We start from the raw sequence: 16,936 nt of genomic DNA, 5'->3' as shown, positions 1-16,936 counted from the left end.
ACTGGTTCAAAGTTGGGAAAGGAGTATGTCAAGGCTGTACATTGTCACCCTGCTTGTTTTACTTATATACAAAGTACATCATGCGGAATGCCAGGCTGGATGACTCACAAGCTGGAATCAAGATTGCCAGGGAGAAATATCGACAGCCTCAGATATACAGATGATACCACTATAATGGCAGAAAGTGAAGAGGAACTAAAGAACCTCTTGGTGAGGATGAAAGAGGAGAGTGAAAAAGCTGGCTTGAAACTCAGCCTTCAAAAAATTAAGATCAAGGCATCTGGTCCCATCACTTCATGTCAAATAGAAGGGGAGAAAGTGATAACAGTGACAGACTTTATTTTCTTGGACTCCAGGTCTTCCCAGGTGGGGCAAGTAGTAAAGAATCTGCTTGCAATGCAGGAGACACAAAAGACATGGGTTTGATACTTGGGTTCAGAGGATCCCCTGAAGTAGGAAATAGTACCCCCACTCCAGTATCTTGCCTGGAAAATTTCATGGGTAGAGGAGCCTGGTGGGCTATAGTCATGGGGTTGCAAAGAGTCGGATATGAATGATCATGCATTACAAAATATATATATATATAAAACTGCAGATGGTGACTGCAACCATGAAATTAAAAAAACACTTGCTCCTTGGAAGGAAAGCTGTGACAAACCTAGACAAGTGTATTAAAAAGCAGAGACATTACTTTGCCAACAAATATCTGTATAGTCAAAGCTATGGTTTTTCCAGTAGTAATGTATGGATGTGAGAGTTGGACCATAAAGAAGATTGAGTGCTGAAGAATTGACGTTTTCCTGTTGTGTTGGAGAACACTCTTGCGAGTCCCTTGGGCTGCAAGGAGATCAAACCAGTCAGTCCTAAAGGAAATCAACCCTGAATATTCATTGGAAGGACTGATGCTGAAGCTGAAGCTCCAATACTTTGGCTGCCTGATCCAAAGAGTTGACTAATTGGACAAGACACTGATGCTGGGAAAGATTGAAGGCACATTCGTGTGTGTGCGTGTGTGGGCACGTGTGCGCACACATGTGCATGCGTGCACACACACACACACATTCAAATGTAAGCTCAGGAGAAAAAGATTAGAGAGCCTTTTATATTGTAATTTAGTAAGCATTTGGAAAAGGAGGATATTAATATTGGAGAATGAATACACAGAAAGTGCTTAGTAAATTGTCAATTGTTTTTAGAATAGAGGATAATAGGTGAAAAAAGAAAGAAACAAAGAGATATTTGGGCACAGAATTTATTGAGATGAAAAATTCAGTTAGATAGCACCATTTATACAGCCTTGAACTGGGGATATTAGAGTAGAATGTTTATGTGTCTCTCTTTTTAATAAAGAATTTACTATAAAAGGACATTTTATGTCTTCCCTAGTGTCTCAGCTGGTAAAGAATCCGCCTACAATGCACAAGACCTGCGTTTGATCCCTAGGTTGGAAAGTTCCCCTGGAGAAGGGAAAGGCTACCCACTCCAGTATTCTGGCCTGGAGAATTCCACGGACTACAGTCCATGGGGTCACAAAGAATCGGACACGACTGAACAACTTTCACTTCATAAAAGGACATTTTATAAGGGAAGAAAGGGAATATGGTTAAGGAAAATGGAAAGATCTACTCCACTGTTTTTAAAATGCTCCCTGAGATTCAGTTTTGAACAGGGCGTAGATTGTAACACCTGGAAATAGGCAAGCTTGTACTTACTGGGTTCTGTTAAAAGTAAAATGGGAGAACCTACTTCATCTAACTGAGATCTTGGCATAGTCAAAGTTAATGAAACCTAGGTTTCTTAGCTGACTAAAGTTATAAAATGCGGAAATTTTCAGAAATAAGGTGTCAGACAAGTTCTTTTAATTTTTCCAGCTGGAGGTTAGTCAGTCAGTCAGTCAGTTCAGTTGCTCAGTTGTGTCCGACTCTTTGCAACCCCATGAACCACAGCACACCAGGCCTCCCTGTCCATCACTAACTCCGGGAGTCCACCCAAACCCATGTCCATTGAGTTGATGATGCCATCCAACCATCTCATCCTCTGTCGTCCCCTTCTCCTCCTGCCCTCAATCTTTCCCAGCATCAGGGTCTTTTCAAATGAGTCAGCTCTTCACAACTGGTAAATAATACCACAAGATCTGTGTTTTAGAATTTTGCCCCTCTTCCAAACTCAAGAATGATACAAATGGCATAGTAATGCAATGTTTATATATTTTAAGTCAAAAGTACCTTAACATGAAAGGAAGTCATTCATTTTCTGGGTCAAAAGTAAAGTCTATGCCCATGTGGAAGACAGAAACATTTTCAAACTTCTGTTTTTATTTCTACATCCATACGCATTATCAATTCTGTTTAGCCCTTTTCACGTATGGTGGCCTTCATCTCAAATCTTGCCTCTAAAATTGTACTCTCATAAGCTATATGGCAAAAGCCCATCCAAGTCTGTCATCACTACCACTTTCAAAAGTGCTCGTCAACCCTCAAGTGGAGTGCTCTGCCAGTTACCAGTGCAGAAACGACTCCCCAGACGAGTGGATTGTCTGATTCATCGTAGAAACGGCGGGGGGGTGTGTGTGTGCATGTGTGTGTGAGTGATACTTCTGAAGGTGGGTTTGAAGAGGAACCGGAGACTTTAAAACCTCACCATATGCCCTCATCATTCTGTAAAAACCTCTCCATCTTTGGAATATCAACTCAGCTCATGGGGATTTTTCTTTTTTCTTCTTCATAAGCACACAGTCTGCGTTGTTTTAAATCAAAGCAATTCCTGATAGAGAAAGCTTGGACCAGACCTCTCTGGAGGGCTTGGATATTTTTCCTAGGTCAAACAAGACAAAAATTAATCCTGAACTTTTATATTCAGAAGGGTAAGAAACTGTTTTGTGCCTTTATGCCGTCAGGGTTCTTTTTTTAGACCATGGCTTGAGTATATTCACCTTCTAAAAAGGAACTCCTCAAAGACATGCTCATTTATAACAGCATGAAAGATGATAATATCAAAGAAGATTTTATTTTGGAAGGGTTAAGATAAAGGACTTAAAAAACAGATTAAGAAAAGAATTATAACTTGTTTTTTAAGAAAACTGTTTCATGCTGTGTAAAATACATGTTATTTGGGATTTTAAAAACTTGGTGGTAAGGGTTGTAAATTTCAGAATTTTATTTGTAAAGAAAAAAACAACAGCAGTACATATTCTTCTGTGTGAAAGCTACTTTGTTGGCTTAATCTACAAACAGATCTTCATTAAGAAAAATACACACACACCAAGCGAAAACTGCTTATTCAGGGACGCTGCTCACCAAAGGAATTATTCTTTGACTCTGTTTTTAGTTGGGTGTGGGAAGGTAATTTTCCCTCTTGGCTGCAAGCTTGGAGAGGGGCCAAAGTGAACACCCATGTGAACACAAAATAATTAGGAAAGATTCACTCTGAATCAGTATGTTCCCATGAACACGCTGGGATTTTTAAATCTGCTCTGATTGAAATTGCTTAAAATATAGACTTGGGAGTGGGTAAGAAGTGATAAGAGGAAAAAAAACTAAATCAGGAACGGCTAAATATTTGTTCTAGGATAATTAGGATAGATCAAAATGAACATTCAAAAGAAATAATTAGAACCTTTATTACTTTTCTTATTAATCATCATTTTAAAAGAACAAGAAAAAATTAGTTTTGTAATTTCTGTCTCACAAATTTCATTTTGTGAAAGCATAGATAAATAAAAAATTCTAGAAAGTTAGATATTCTCAATACTTAGAATAAATAATTCTTTTTTTCCTAAAGAAAGAATCTTATTTCAATTTTCTATTTATTAATAGACTATGCAAAGTCAAGTTAATAACCGCTTGAGGTATTTTCTTTAAGAAATTATAAATAACTTATTAGAGAACATAACTTTGTTTTTCAACTTTTACAGTTAAAGGATTTTATGGGATTGTTAGAGTATATAATAACATTATTGTATAAAATATTTGTTTGAAAGATAGGACCAACAAAAATTGTTATAGATAGTTGCCTAAAATGTACATGGTATACTTGTCTTCAGTGTTATGAGTAAGAAGTCAAATTGTACCCATCAAGCTTGTTAGTAACACTTCAAATAGCTTTGGGGGGAAAAAAGGTACAACCCAGGCATCATTATTTAATTCATAAGTGCAATTAGTTACAAGGGCTTCACCCACAATTCTTTAAAGTCTTAGTGTATTATTCCAACTAATAACAGTAGAGGTCAATGCTGAAAAGTTGATCCAATAATAGTATAATTCTGAGAGCTACTTTTCTTGTAATAACAATTACTTGCTCTGATCATGAAAATACATTGTGTGCACATGTATTGAAAACAAAACCTCATAGGATTTTTTCTTTTTGAGAAAAATTCTACTGGCCAAACTTATTTTCAAAATTTTGTATCTCTGCACTTTATACAGAAGGTCCCATCTTTCAAGCAAATATTGTATACAATAAAGTTATTACATACTCTAATATTCCCATAAATTCTTTGACTGTAAAAGTTGAAAAAGAAAGTTATATTCTCTAATAAGTTATTTTTAATTTCTTGCATTTATGTTAAAGTAGAACATCTAATGTTCTACTTTATTAGAACATAGTCGTAGTTGGACTTCCAGAATGACTTTATGGTGCTGTATGATAATCTCCAGTGGAGAAAACATGGGGTTCTAAACTCAAAGTTTGGCAGAGAAAGAAGTTTGTTTAAAAAGTTCTGATTAGAAGCTACTGAGCCCTTTGGGAATCATTGTTGACTTAAGATAGAGAGACCTCAGCCCTTGTAATCAAGCAAATGACACATCACTGAAATAATCTCAGCTCTCTCACTTGAGAAATATGGAGATAGTCACCAATCAACACCCACTTCTTTAACAGAAATATTGTGTTCATATGATAATAATTGAGGAAGATTTTGAACTGGAAAGATCTGGTACAAATATAAAAATATTGGGTTGTCAACATTCTGCAAACTTAATATATCAGAGTTTTTACCTTAATATTTAGGTATAATCTCTATAATTTTACCATCTGAATATTTTCCCTTTAATTGTCCAGAAATTATTAAATGACTAAAGTTTACCTTTTATTAGAAACAAAATACAATCTTAAATGCCGTTTTTTATTAAAATTATCTTTTTGTCAAGCTGATCGACTTTTGTTCATTACCTCATATCTGTATATTTTTACATGCTACAATCATGTTGTGTAAACAATTTTGCATGATAATTTGTACTGAATATGGTTTTTCATTTTTAAAAATATTATCAAACTCCATTTTGTTTTATCAGAATGCTTTAAATTGTTTCATTAAGTCAATATATAGGGGGGGTTGACCTTTTTTATTCTCCTTGATTTCATTTTATTATTGCAGGTGCCCAATTAACAGCCTCATGAATTTCTTTTTGCTGTCCCAGATGGTTTCCTTAAGATAACCTATATTTAGTTTTCTCTTCCCTCCATGCATACCATTCTTTATAAAAGTCACTAAACTTAAAGGTAGTATTTTGTTTTATTTTTTCAAGTTCACTCTCAATTAGTAGATTAGCTTCTTGAAGGAATGGACTATATGTTGCTGATATTTATATTCTAGATCCCTACCATAGATGCTCAATAACCATCTATTGTATAAATAAATGAGCAAATTTCTGGAAATAGAATAACTATGACATAGGTTTCTTCATGATTCTTGGATACATTGTTCCCAAAAGCATGGCATAATTTTAGAGCTACTAACTGTGTTTTCTTGGGCCAGTATCACCTCAGATAGCCATCATTATCATCAAAAATATTTTTGGACTTCTTATAGGTGTTCATTGGAAGGACTGATGCTGAAGCTGAAACCCCAATACTTTGGCCACCTCATGCGAAGAGTTGACTCATTGGAAAAGACCCTGCTGCTGGGAGGGATTAGGGGCAGGAGGAGAAGGGGATGACAGAGGATGAGATGGCTAGATGGCATCACCAACTCCATGGACATGTGTTTGAGTAAACTCCAGGAGTTGGTGATGGACAGGGAGGCCTGGTGTGCTGTGATTCATGGGGTCGCAAAGAGTTGGACACGACTGAGCGACTGAACTGACCTGAACTGATAGGTGTACTATATCGTCTCCAGGTTGTTATAATTTATGCTTCTTTGATTATAAGCAAGGATGAACATTTTCCAAGTACTTTTGCAGTAATAATTTAAAAATATCTATTTCTTCTCCTTAATGCCAAAATAATATTTTGTGTCAGTGATTTTTTTTATCATTTTAAAATAAAATTTTAAAACAATGAGGTGAAGATAACAGTACTGAAAGTGATTTGAAATTTGCCCTAGTTTCTATACAATTAAATTTAACAATCCTTTAGCAAAACCACTCCCAGAATTTTGAATAGAGTTGCTTAAATTGAAGATCCCACATTATAAAATAAATTTTACAGAATGAGAAATTGTAAACCTTAGGCCGAGGTTCTACTTCTGTTATGCAGACCTCAAAGTGCTGCTTTCCTGAATGTAGCCTTTACCCACTTATTCGCTCTCTCATCTGTCAGCTACTTGAACGACAGTACAAGACTACATGCTGTATAAAATACTTGCATGTGTACATGCTCAGTCGTGTCCAACTCTTTGGGAACCCGTGGACTGTAGCCCACCAGGCTCCTCTGTCCGTGGGATTTCCCAGGCAAGAATACTAGAGTGGGTTGCCATGCCTTTTCCCAGGATGTCTTCCTGACCCAGGGATCGAACCCCCATCTTTTACATCTCCTGCATTGGCTGGCAGATTCTTTATCACTATGCCACCTGGGAAGCCTGCATAAAATCCTTGACATCCTCTAAATTTCTGTGTCCATTCTGTGTCCATTTGTTAACTCACTTTTTTCTAGTCTCTTGGGTTACACTTCCTTCTCCAAGGAATTTTGAATTCGTATTATTTCCTCTACATGAGGTTCCATTCCTTCTCACTTTATTCCTTCAAAGTACTACCTAATTTTCAAGACCCAGCTCATAGTATGCGTTTTCCATAAAGTTTCCAACTTCCTCAGTCAGAATTCATCTTTCCCTCTTGTATCTCTGTTTTGCTTTGATAACTTTGTTTTCAGCCCTATTTTAAAGCAATACCCTATTCTGTCTTTTGTCACAGGCATAGGATGGTGTCATGGTTAAAATCATAGTGGCTTTGAATGCCATTTCTACATCACTGCCACCTCAGGCAAGTTTATTCACGTCTCTGTGCCTCAGTCTCCTCATCCATAGAAGGGGCCGATAATCGACCCTGTGCCTATGTTGTTAAGGAGGATTAAATGAGATAAGTGTGTGAAGTTCATACACCAAAGACTCAAAGTATGTAAGCTGTTATCTTTCTCCTAAGTTTGTGAGTTACTGAAAAGGGGGATTCTATTTTAATGATCTTTGCATCTCTGATAATTATCACAGAAAATATCAGGTAGTAATAACATAATACATAACATTTTAAGCTAGAACAAGTTTTCCAGTGGGTCTATATTCTGCTTTGGAAAACACCAGTGCAGTCTGGATAAGTCTGTAAAGGAACAGATAATCAGATTGATTAAAAACAAAAGTATTAGGAAAAAACAAAATTAAAAAACTGTATATCCTTGAAAGTGCAGCTTCATTTGATGTGCTTGAATTGAAGAATTGACCACTGAACTGTTTTTCAAAGTGTTGGTTGATGGGTAAAGTTGGTTTTTTGGGTAGATTTCTTAAAATTGATTTATTTTCATTTAAAAGATGCTGCATGTAATAGTGGAATCTGAGACACAGATACATCATTTACAAGTGGAATTATCAAGATCTGGGTCCAAGACTCCTCAGCCAGTATTAAGAGTACATTTCTAAATCCCCATGGTCACCCATCAGAAAAACTAAAGTAAAAAAATGGAAAAGACTGTTAAAGATGTAGATCAGTTGTAACTCTCACACATGACAGTTGCAATGTAAATTGGTAGAAACATTTTGGAAAATTGTTTGGCAGTATCTATTAAAACAAATGAACATGTACCTACCCTATGGCTTAGCAATTCCACTTGTTTGATATATACCTATCTTAAATGAATGGATATGTACACTGAAAGACACATATATGAGAATGTTTATCATAGCACTGTTCATAACATCCCCAGATTAGAAGCTGCTCAAGTGTTCATGAATAGTAGAATGGATAATATATTACAGAATATTCATATAATAGACTACTATACAGCAATGAGAATAACCCTTCCAGTCCATAATACCCCCAAATATGTGAATGAAACATACAAACGTAATATCTGAATGGGAGCCAGATACATATGAGAACACATAGCATTATTTCATTTATTCAGAATAAATTAACAAAGCTTAAAAGCAAAAAATAGGCAAAGCTCTGCTGTTAGAACTCAGGCTAGTAGTTACATTTAAAGTCCTTTCTGTTAGTGCTCTAGATCATGATCCAGGAGCTCGTTACATGAGATGTAATCATATGATAAAAATTCACTGAGTCGTATACCTGTGAAAGGTCCACTTTTCAGAGGCACAGTAGGTATACCATGTTTATATTATATGTTCATTTAAAAAGCAATAGGGGCTTCCCTGGTGGTCCAGCAGTTAAGACTTCGCCTTCCAGTGCAGGGGGCACAGGTTCAATCTCTGGTCAGGGAACTGAGACTCCACATGCCTTATGGCCAAAACACCAAAACATAAAATAGAAACAATATTGTAACAGAAACAATAAAAACTAAAAAAATGGTCCACACCAAAGAAAAAACCTTTTAAAAAATAAAAAGTAACTGAACCTTCTCTATGTGTAGAACTTCTTAAAAATTTGCTTATTTTATTTTACTTTTTATTTTTTTTAACTTAACATCACTCATTATCAGAGAAATGCAAATCAAAACCACTATGAGGTACCATTTCACGCCAGTCAGAATGGCTGCGATCCAAAAGTCTACAAGCAATAAATGCTGGAGAGGGTGTGGAGAAAAGGGAACCCTCTTACACTGTTGGTGGGAATGCAAACTAGACAGCCACTATGGAGAACAGTGTGGCGATTCCTTAAAAAACTGGAAATAGAACTGCCTTATGATCCAGCAATCCCACTGCTGGGCACACACACCAAGGAAACCAGAATTGAAAGAGACACGTGTACCCCAGTGTTCATCGCAGCACTGTTTATAATAGCCAGGACGTGGAAAAATTTGCTTTTATAAAGAACTTTTCGAATCCCTTTACAGCAGGCAGCAAAATACGTTGTGAAGTCCCTTTCCTAAGCCCAGGACTTCTTGGGTCCAAGAGGCATCCACATTTATGTTTCTCCATCTGGAAGAGCAACTCTAAGGCTACCTTCCAAGAGTTTGAAGCAAAAAAAAAAAAAAAAATAGCCCTTCCCCTAATCTTTAGTGTTCTAACTCAGTCATAGTAGAATCTGGCGGTAAGCTCTAGTGTTTACTCACCCTGTTTAAAGTCTTGGGACCCTTCTTGTAAATGGAATTTCTCTGACACCACAACTGTTTCCAAAGAGGTCAAGAATTCTGGGATGCTTCAGGAATAATTAATATGGAGTATTTTCTCCCAGTAGCCAATACTAAGAGCTTATGTTCCACTCTTGTGTTCTCATTTCCTTGTACTGGAGGTCCATAGAGGAGAGTCAATATTCCAATGGGAAACTTGAAAATGGGTGGAGGCAATGGATGCCCCTCTTCTGATATGACTAACTTGTTCTGTTGTGTGCTGTGTGCTCAGTCATGTTCAACTCTTTGTGACCCTGTGGACTGTAGCCAGTCAGGCTCCTCTGCCCATGGAATTTTCCAGACAAGAAAACTAGAGTGGGTTGCCACTTCCTTACTCCAGGGTATCTTCCAGACCCAGGGATCAAACCCACATTTCTTGCATCTCCTAGCTTGTTCTACACGTAGGCGAAGGAGGAGCGTGATATATGCTTAGGGTGACTCTGCTCAGTCTCTCCTTTCTGTGTTCACTTTGGCAAAGAACTATTTATATTACCTTTATTTTGCTAGAAGGATCAGGAAACAAGAAAATCTGTCTCAAATGCAAAGTACCTAAGATTTTTCCAGGTAGCTAATATAGAATAGTAACACAAATTCCTTCTTGCTAACTTTAATTTTATTATGTGCCTTTAGTTGGGCATCAGAATGAGCTTGATGCTGTCCACAGTTCACTTATTATCACATTCCATGAGATTATGAAGAGTTTAAAACATAATTGGTGTCATTTCTGCTTTTAGTGATAATTAGATTATGTATTTGTTGTTCTTCTCTTGCTTGATATAAAAATCAGCTTGCTGGCTAGAACCAGTGTTTTCACTCAACTTGATTAAGGGCAAAACTGACTTCTTGTACAATAGTCATGGATATTTCTTCTGTTTGACTCAGATGCGTAAATCTTCTCCACTTAGCAGATGATCTAACCAGCCCTTCCTTCCACTCATGGCAAAATCTTACTGCTTCTTCCACCTTGTTTAATCCCTCAGTCACGTCCAACTCTTTACAACCCCTTGGTCTGCAGCACACCAGACTCCTCTGTCTAAGGGATTTCCCAGGCAAGAATACTGGACTGGGTTGCCATTTCCTTCTCCAGGGGAATCTTCTTGATCCAGGGATCGAACCCGTGTCTCCTGCATTTGTAGGCAGATTTTTTTTTTTACCACTGAGCCACCAGGGAAGCCTTTTCCACCATGTTACATTCCAAATTTATTTCCTTCTTACTATTGCAGTCAACAAGAATTTTTTTTCCTGGCTTCTAGACCTCTTGTCTTTCTTTCCCTCTCTCTGTCATTCCCTAATATTATAATATTGATTTTTTTCTTACTTTCTTCCAAGGCAATTGCTAATTGCATATATGAATGCTTTCACTGTTTCTTGTATTTCAACGTTCATTTCTCACTAATCTCTTTCAAGTTCCTCATACTAGAACCATGCCTATTTTCTCTTCTTTAAACTTCTCTCTTCTGTCACTCATGCTCAAGTGATCTCATTTTGTTTAAAATAGGCTTCTCATTTATTTCTTTGAATCTTTTCTTTATTAAGCCCTGTTTAGCAAAATACAGAAAAAGAATGAACTTCCTCATCTGTATCTATATGTTGTTGGGTGTACTCTATAGAGTTAACTGAGGAGTTTAAGCTAAAAATTTTAAGAATTTTTAACTTGCTAGTCCTAAGTATGTAAAAAATAAGATTCATTGGATAAGTTATGTTGGAAATTTTTCGGTTTTAAATTTATAGGGAAACTTCATAGAACTTTCCTTGTCCCTATTCTCTGATGATATCTGGATAAATCATCATTCTAACCATTGTCCATCACCACCCAGAATCTATGTTATTATTGCTTTTGTGACCTCAAGTCCCAGACCTTGTGTTTTTCTCAAATTTGCCTTGGAGGAAAGCAAGCAAAAAAAACAAAAACACACACACACACACAATCAATATTATAATGTTAGGGAATGACAGAGAGAGGGAGAAAAAGAGAAGTGGTCTAGAGGCCAGAAAAAAAATTGTGTTATGCTCACAGAATCATAAACTGCAGAGAAAAGGGACAGAGGCTTAAAAAAAAAGGAGGAGGAGAAAAGATACAACAAATGGAAGAATACTGATATGGAGAAGAGTAAAGGAAGAAGTGGAAAGAAGGAAGAATAAAACCAATAGAGATAAAGAGGAAAGCTTGTTTGGGGAAACTCTAGATGGGGGGAAAAATGCTGAGTTTGCATTTACTGACTTCCAGGGATTTTTCTTTGCTAAAAACTACACGGTCACACGTGGATTAGCTGGCCTGCATGTTACCATCTGCCGAGACACAGTATGTCTTTGTACTCATAGCACAAAAGACTTAATTCTCTTTCTAAGAAACATTTGATTGTATGACAGTCTAATTTGTACTTGATGAATCCGCCTTAACATTTAGATAGGAGGTTACTGGCAAACACAATAGAATTTAGGAAAGGAGTAACCAACGCCTAGAAGTCAACCAAACAACAACTATGAATGGAGAAGAACATCTCATCTTAAATGAAAAATAACCTGAATCCAGAGGAACTCCACTGATGAATGACACAGCAAAGGATTGTGTGTGTGTGTGTGTGTGTGTGTGTGTGTGTCGCTCAATCGTGTCCAACACTTGCAACCCCATGGACTATAGTTCACCAGACTCCTGTGCCATGGGATTTTCCAGGCAGGAATACTGGAGTGGGTTGTCATTCCCTTCTCCAGGGGATCTTCCAGAGGAATTCCATTGATGAATGACACCGCAAAGGATTAATGGCTGCTATTCCTGAGAAAATGCCAGTTCCTTTTTCAGACATTGTACGAGTGTAGGAGAATTTAGGTACAAGGCAGTGGGGATGGATGGAAAGAACTAGATAGTGTAAGATTCTTACCAAAGAACCAGATGTTTCAGTTGTTCCTACAGGCTAACATTTCCCTTGAGATGACTGTGATCTCCTGTGGAGCTACAGGGATGACAGTGATTATCTGGCCATACTTATAACTCTCTCTTCTTAGAAGAGTCCCTAATGGCAAAGTATAGGTCAGGAAACTTGCCTTTTAATATTAAAGATAACAGTCACAACCATCAATATAGAGAATTATAGCTTCAAAAGTATATCATCAAATAATATTTTCTTGGCAGCCATGAATCTTTACAGGTTTTCATTTAAAATTGTGAATGGAATTGAATAAGTACTTTAAAGCTCAATGTTTAAATTAGAATTTGTCCTCTGATTTACGGGGGCCATTCTTAGTTTCAAGAATCATAGCCATAATATTCATCATGATTATTTTCCTCATATTTCAAGAAATGTAGAGAAAGAATTGGCATTAAAATTAATTTCCTCTGATTCAAAGTTGAAAATTGGAATATTGAAATGCATCTTTGGCACCTTGTCATTTTGCTAACATTTATTAGTAAGAAAATTAATGTAATATCTCAGGGGACATAAATTTTCATAGATATATAAGCCCTTAAAAGTATATATTTGTATTTGGGTGATATATATATATTGAGTATTTAGTCTTATATATATATATTTGTATTTCCCTGGTCTTCCTGGCATTCACAGGGCTTCCCTGGTGGCTCAGCTGGTAAAGAATCTGCCTGCAATGCGGGAGACCTGGGTTTGATTCCTGGGTTGGGAAGACACCCTGGAGAAGAGAAAGGCTATTCACCCCAGTATTCTGGCCTGGAGAATTCCATGGACTACATACAGTCCATGGGGTCGCAGAGTCGAACATGCCTGAGCAACTTTCACTTTCACTTTCTTTCATATATTTGTGCAAGATATATATATATACACCAGAGGCCCCAAACTTCAGAATCTAATGCCTGATGATCTGAGGTGGGGCTGATGTAAAAATAGTAGAAATAAAGTGTAAAATAAATGTAATGTACTTGAATCATCCTGAAACCATCCCTCTCCCCATCTGTGGAAAAACTGTCTTCCATGAACCGGTCCCTGATGCTAAAAAGGTTAGGGACAGCAGATATATAGCAAATGCTTATATATAGAAGAGTAACTTAAAGTATAGACTATAACTAGTAGGAGTTCCTTTGAAATCCCATCAGTATGATGGTTACAGTGACATTGTTTTCATAATTATTAATGGTTTGTAATATTACCAGCCATTTTAAACAGCAAATGTAATAATGCTTCATAAATAAGAGCTTGCAGCAGAAGTTGAGGGCAGGTTTGCTTAGAATGCTGCCACCTTCAGGAAATTTTACCTTATGATAATCTGTGTACATGATATTGAGGAACATACTCCTGTGTAAGAAGCATTAAATGTTCTCTGTGTTCAAATTATAATTTTCCTTTACCTGATAACAGAATGTTGAATAGTACTGCTTATATAAAAAAATTCTATTTTGGAAATCATTTGAAATGGGCTATGTTACTCTATTAAGAAAAAGGAATCATTTTTACTAATAAAAATATAACATGAATTTTACATACTTTAAAATTTTATCCCTGACTTAGCAAAATACATACATTAGTCCAAATGGTTTTATAAATAACTACATAATATTCCTGCTTTAAAGGGATTAAATGATAAAACAGTTTACTTACAATTTCTTATGCCTTTAATCATGTAGCTACTAATATAGTTATGCTTCATTAACTCCATAAGATGTGCTGAAGAAAATTATGCTGTTATTTCAAAAATCATCTTTCATGCAATACTGGGTTGAAATATTATTAATTATTTTGAAATATGTTCATGGTCATAGCTCACTACAGTGTAAATCTACCTAAATCTAAGGACTTACAGAATTTTGTAATTGACAATAAACTCCTTAGATTTCCTCAATTCTTACCAAGTTTTGAAGACTAAAATCACAGATAAATAATAATGAAAAGGCATTTTTTAAAAACATCTTTCTGTGTATAATAACAATCATATTTATGTTTCTGTGGAAGTAGCCTTCTTCCAAAATACTCATTCCTATATAAGAGATATTATCTTATTCTTTTTCAACAAAAAGAACAAATATTAGCCAAAAAGTTCATTCAGGATTTTTCATAAGATGTTATGGGAAAACCTGAATGAACTTTTTGGCCAACTAAGTATTTAATCACTGAAATGATACACTTATTACAAAAGTTAACCATTGTCTCCACTTCACCTCTAAACCCCTCTCTATCTCTTTCCTAAGTATCTTTCTCTTCAATGATATTGATAGAAACATGATGCATATACACAGATGCACACATTCACACACATACTCATGCACATACATATATGTATACATGCATGTATAAATTTTATTTTTGTTTTAATTTTTGTAAAAATTGGATCATATTTTATAAACATAATACTTGAAATAGATTGTATCACTTAGCAACATACTGGAGATACCCACTCAGATTATTAGGTATTGATAGATTAATTCATTCACATTCACGACTATACAATATTTTATACACACAGAAGAATTATTCTTTATTCAATAATTTTGGTTTTTATTTTTGATTTTTAAATTATCATACAGTATAATTGATTGGTGGGGTGTACAGTTTTTGAATTTTAGACTTGTGTAAAACTGAAATTTACAGGTTACATCAGATTTCAGAACAATTTCATCACCTTCAAAAACTCTCATGCTCTCCTTTTATAGTCACATGCTTCCTGTGTGGGCTTCCCAGGTGGGGCTAGTGGTAAAGAAGCAATGCAGGAAACATAATGAGAAGTGGTTCGATCTTTGGGACAGGAAGGTCACCTGGAGAAGGAAATGGCAACCCACTCCAGTATCCTTGCCTGGAGAATCCCATGGACAGAGGAGCCTGGTGAGCTTCAGTCCACGGGGTCGCAAAGAGTCGACCAAAGAGTATGCATGCTTGAGCCTTGCTTCCTGCATCCTAACTCTTTGAAACCATTGAACTGTTCTCAAACTGATAGTTTAGTTTCTTGGAGAATATTGTATACATGGAGTCATTAATATACACCCTTTGAGACTACAAAAGCTAAAGTGTGATGATTTCTTTCACTTAGCACAATGTCATTGAGATTCAGCCAAGCTGTAGAGTTTATCAGTAGTTTGTTCCTTTGATGTGAATTTACAAAAATTTATTTATCCATTAGAAATTGATGGAGTCTTTGGTTGATGGAGTTTTTGATTATTATGAATAAAGATGCTGAATAAACATTCAGGTACAGGTCTTTCAGTGTGAAAATAATTTTTATTTCTCTCTAGTAAAGGATTAATTTTGAAGAAATTGTCCAACTTTTCCAAACTGGCTATACCATTTTGTATTCCAGGAAGCAATATATGAGTGTTCCAGTAGCTCCACATCTTTACCAGCACTTGATGTTGTTGGTATTTTTTATTTTAGTTGTTCCAATAGTTTTGTAGTAGAATTTTACCTTGGTTTTAATTTGCATTTACATAATAGCTAGTGATGGGACTTCCCTGATAGCTCAGGTGGTAAGGAGTCTTCCTGCAATGCAAGAGACCCGGGTTTGATCCCTGGGTCAAGAAGGTCCCTTAGAGAAGGAAATGGCAACCACTCCAGTATTCTTGTCTGGAAAATCCCATGGATGGAGGAGTCTGGTGGGCTACAGTCCACGGGGTAGTGATATTGATATTGGATATTGATATATTGATATTAATGGCTAGTGATATTGATTATCTTTCCAAGTGCTGTTTGCTATCTGTAGATCCTCTTTGGTGAAGTGTCTGTTTAATTTTTTTGTACATCTTTATATAGGTTTTTAAGTTTTCTTACTGTTGAATTTTGAGAGTTCGTCATATAGTCATGATATAGGTAGTTTATTGTATATGTGATTTTGCAAACATTATCTCCCAGGTTGTAGCTTGCCTTTTGATTTTCTTAATAATGTCTTAAACAAAACAAACATTTTTAATTTGGGCGAAGTTCAATTCATCATTTTTTTCTTGAATAGATTGAGTTTTTTGTGTCACTTCTAAGAACATTTTACCTAACCCTGGGTCACAAAGATTAAAAAAATTTTTTTCTAAGTACTCTAAGATTTAAATCTAGGTATATGATCCTAAAAGATGATGCTGTGAAAATGCTGCACTCAGTATGCCAGCAAATTTGGAAAACTCAGCAGTGGCCACAGGACTGGAAAAGGTCTGTTTTCATTCCAATCCCAAAGAAAGGCAATGCCAAAGAATGCTCAAACTACCACACAATTGCACTCATCTCACCCGCTAGTAAAGTAATGCTCAAAATTCTCCAAGCCAAGCTCTAGCAATACGTGAACCGTGAACTTCCAGATGTTCAACCTGGTTTTAGAAAAGGCAGAAGAACCAGAGATCAAATTGCCAACATCTGCTGGACCATCGAAAAAGCAAGAGAGTTCCAGAAAAACATCTATTTCTTCTTTCTTGACTATGCCAAAGCCTTTGACTGTGTGGATCACAACAAACTGTGGAAAATTCTGAAAGAGATGGGCATACCAGACCACCTGACCTGCCTCTTGA

This window comes from Bison bison, unplaced genomic scaffold (genome assembly GCF_000754665.1).
Source record: "Bison bison bison isolate TAMUID 2011002044 unplaced genomic scaffold, Bison_UMD1.0 scf7180017864498, whole genome shotgun sequence".
In the NCBI taxonomy this organism is placed as follows: Eukaryota; Metazoa; Chordata; class Mammalia; order Artiodactyla; family Bovidae; genus Bison; species Bison bison.
The sequence above is the reverse complement of the archived record's forward strand: the minus strand, read 5'-3'. Positions refer to the sequence as shown.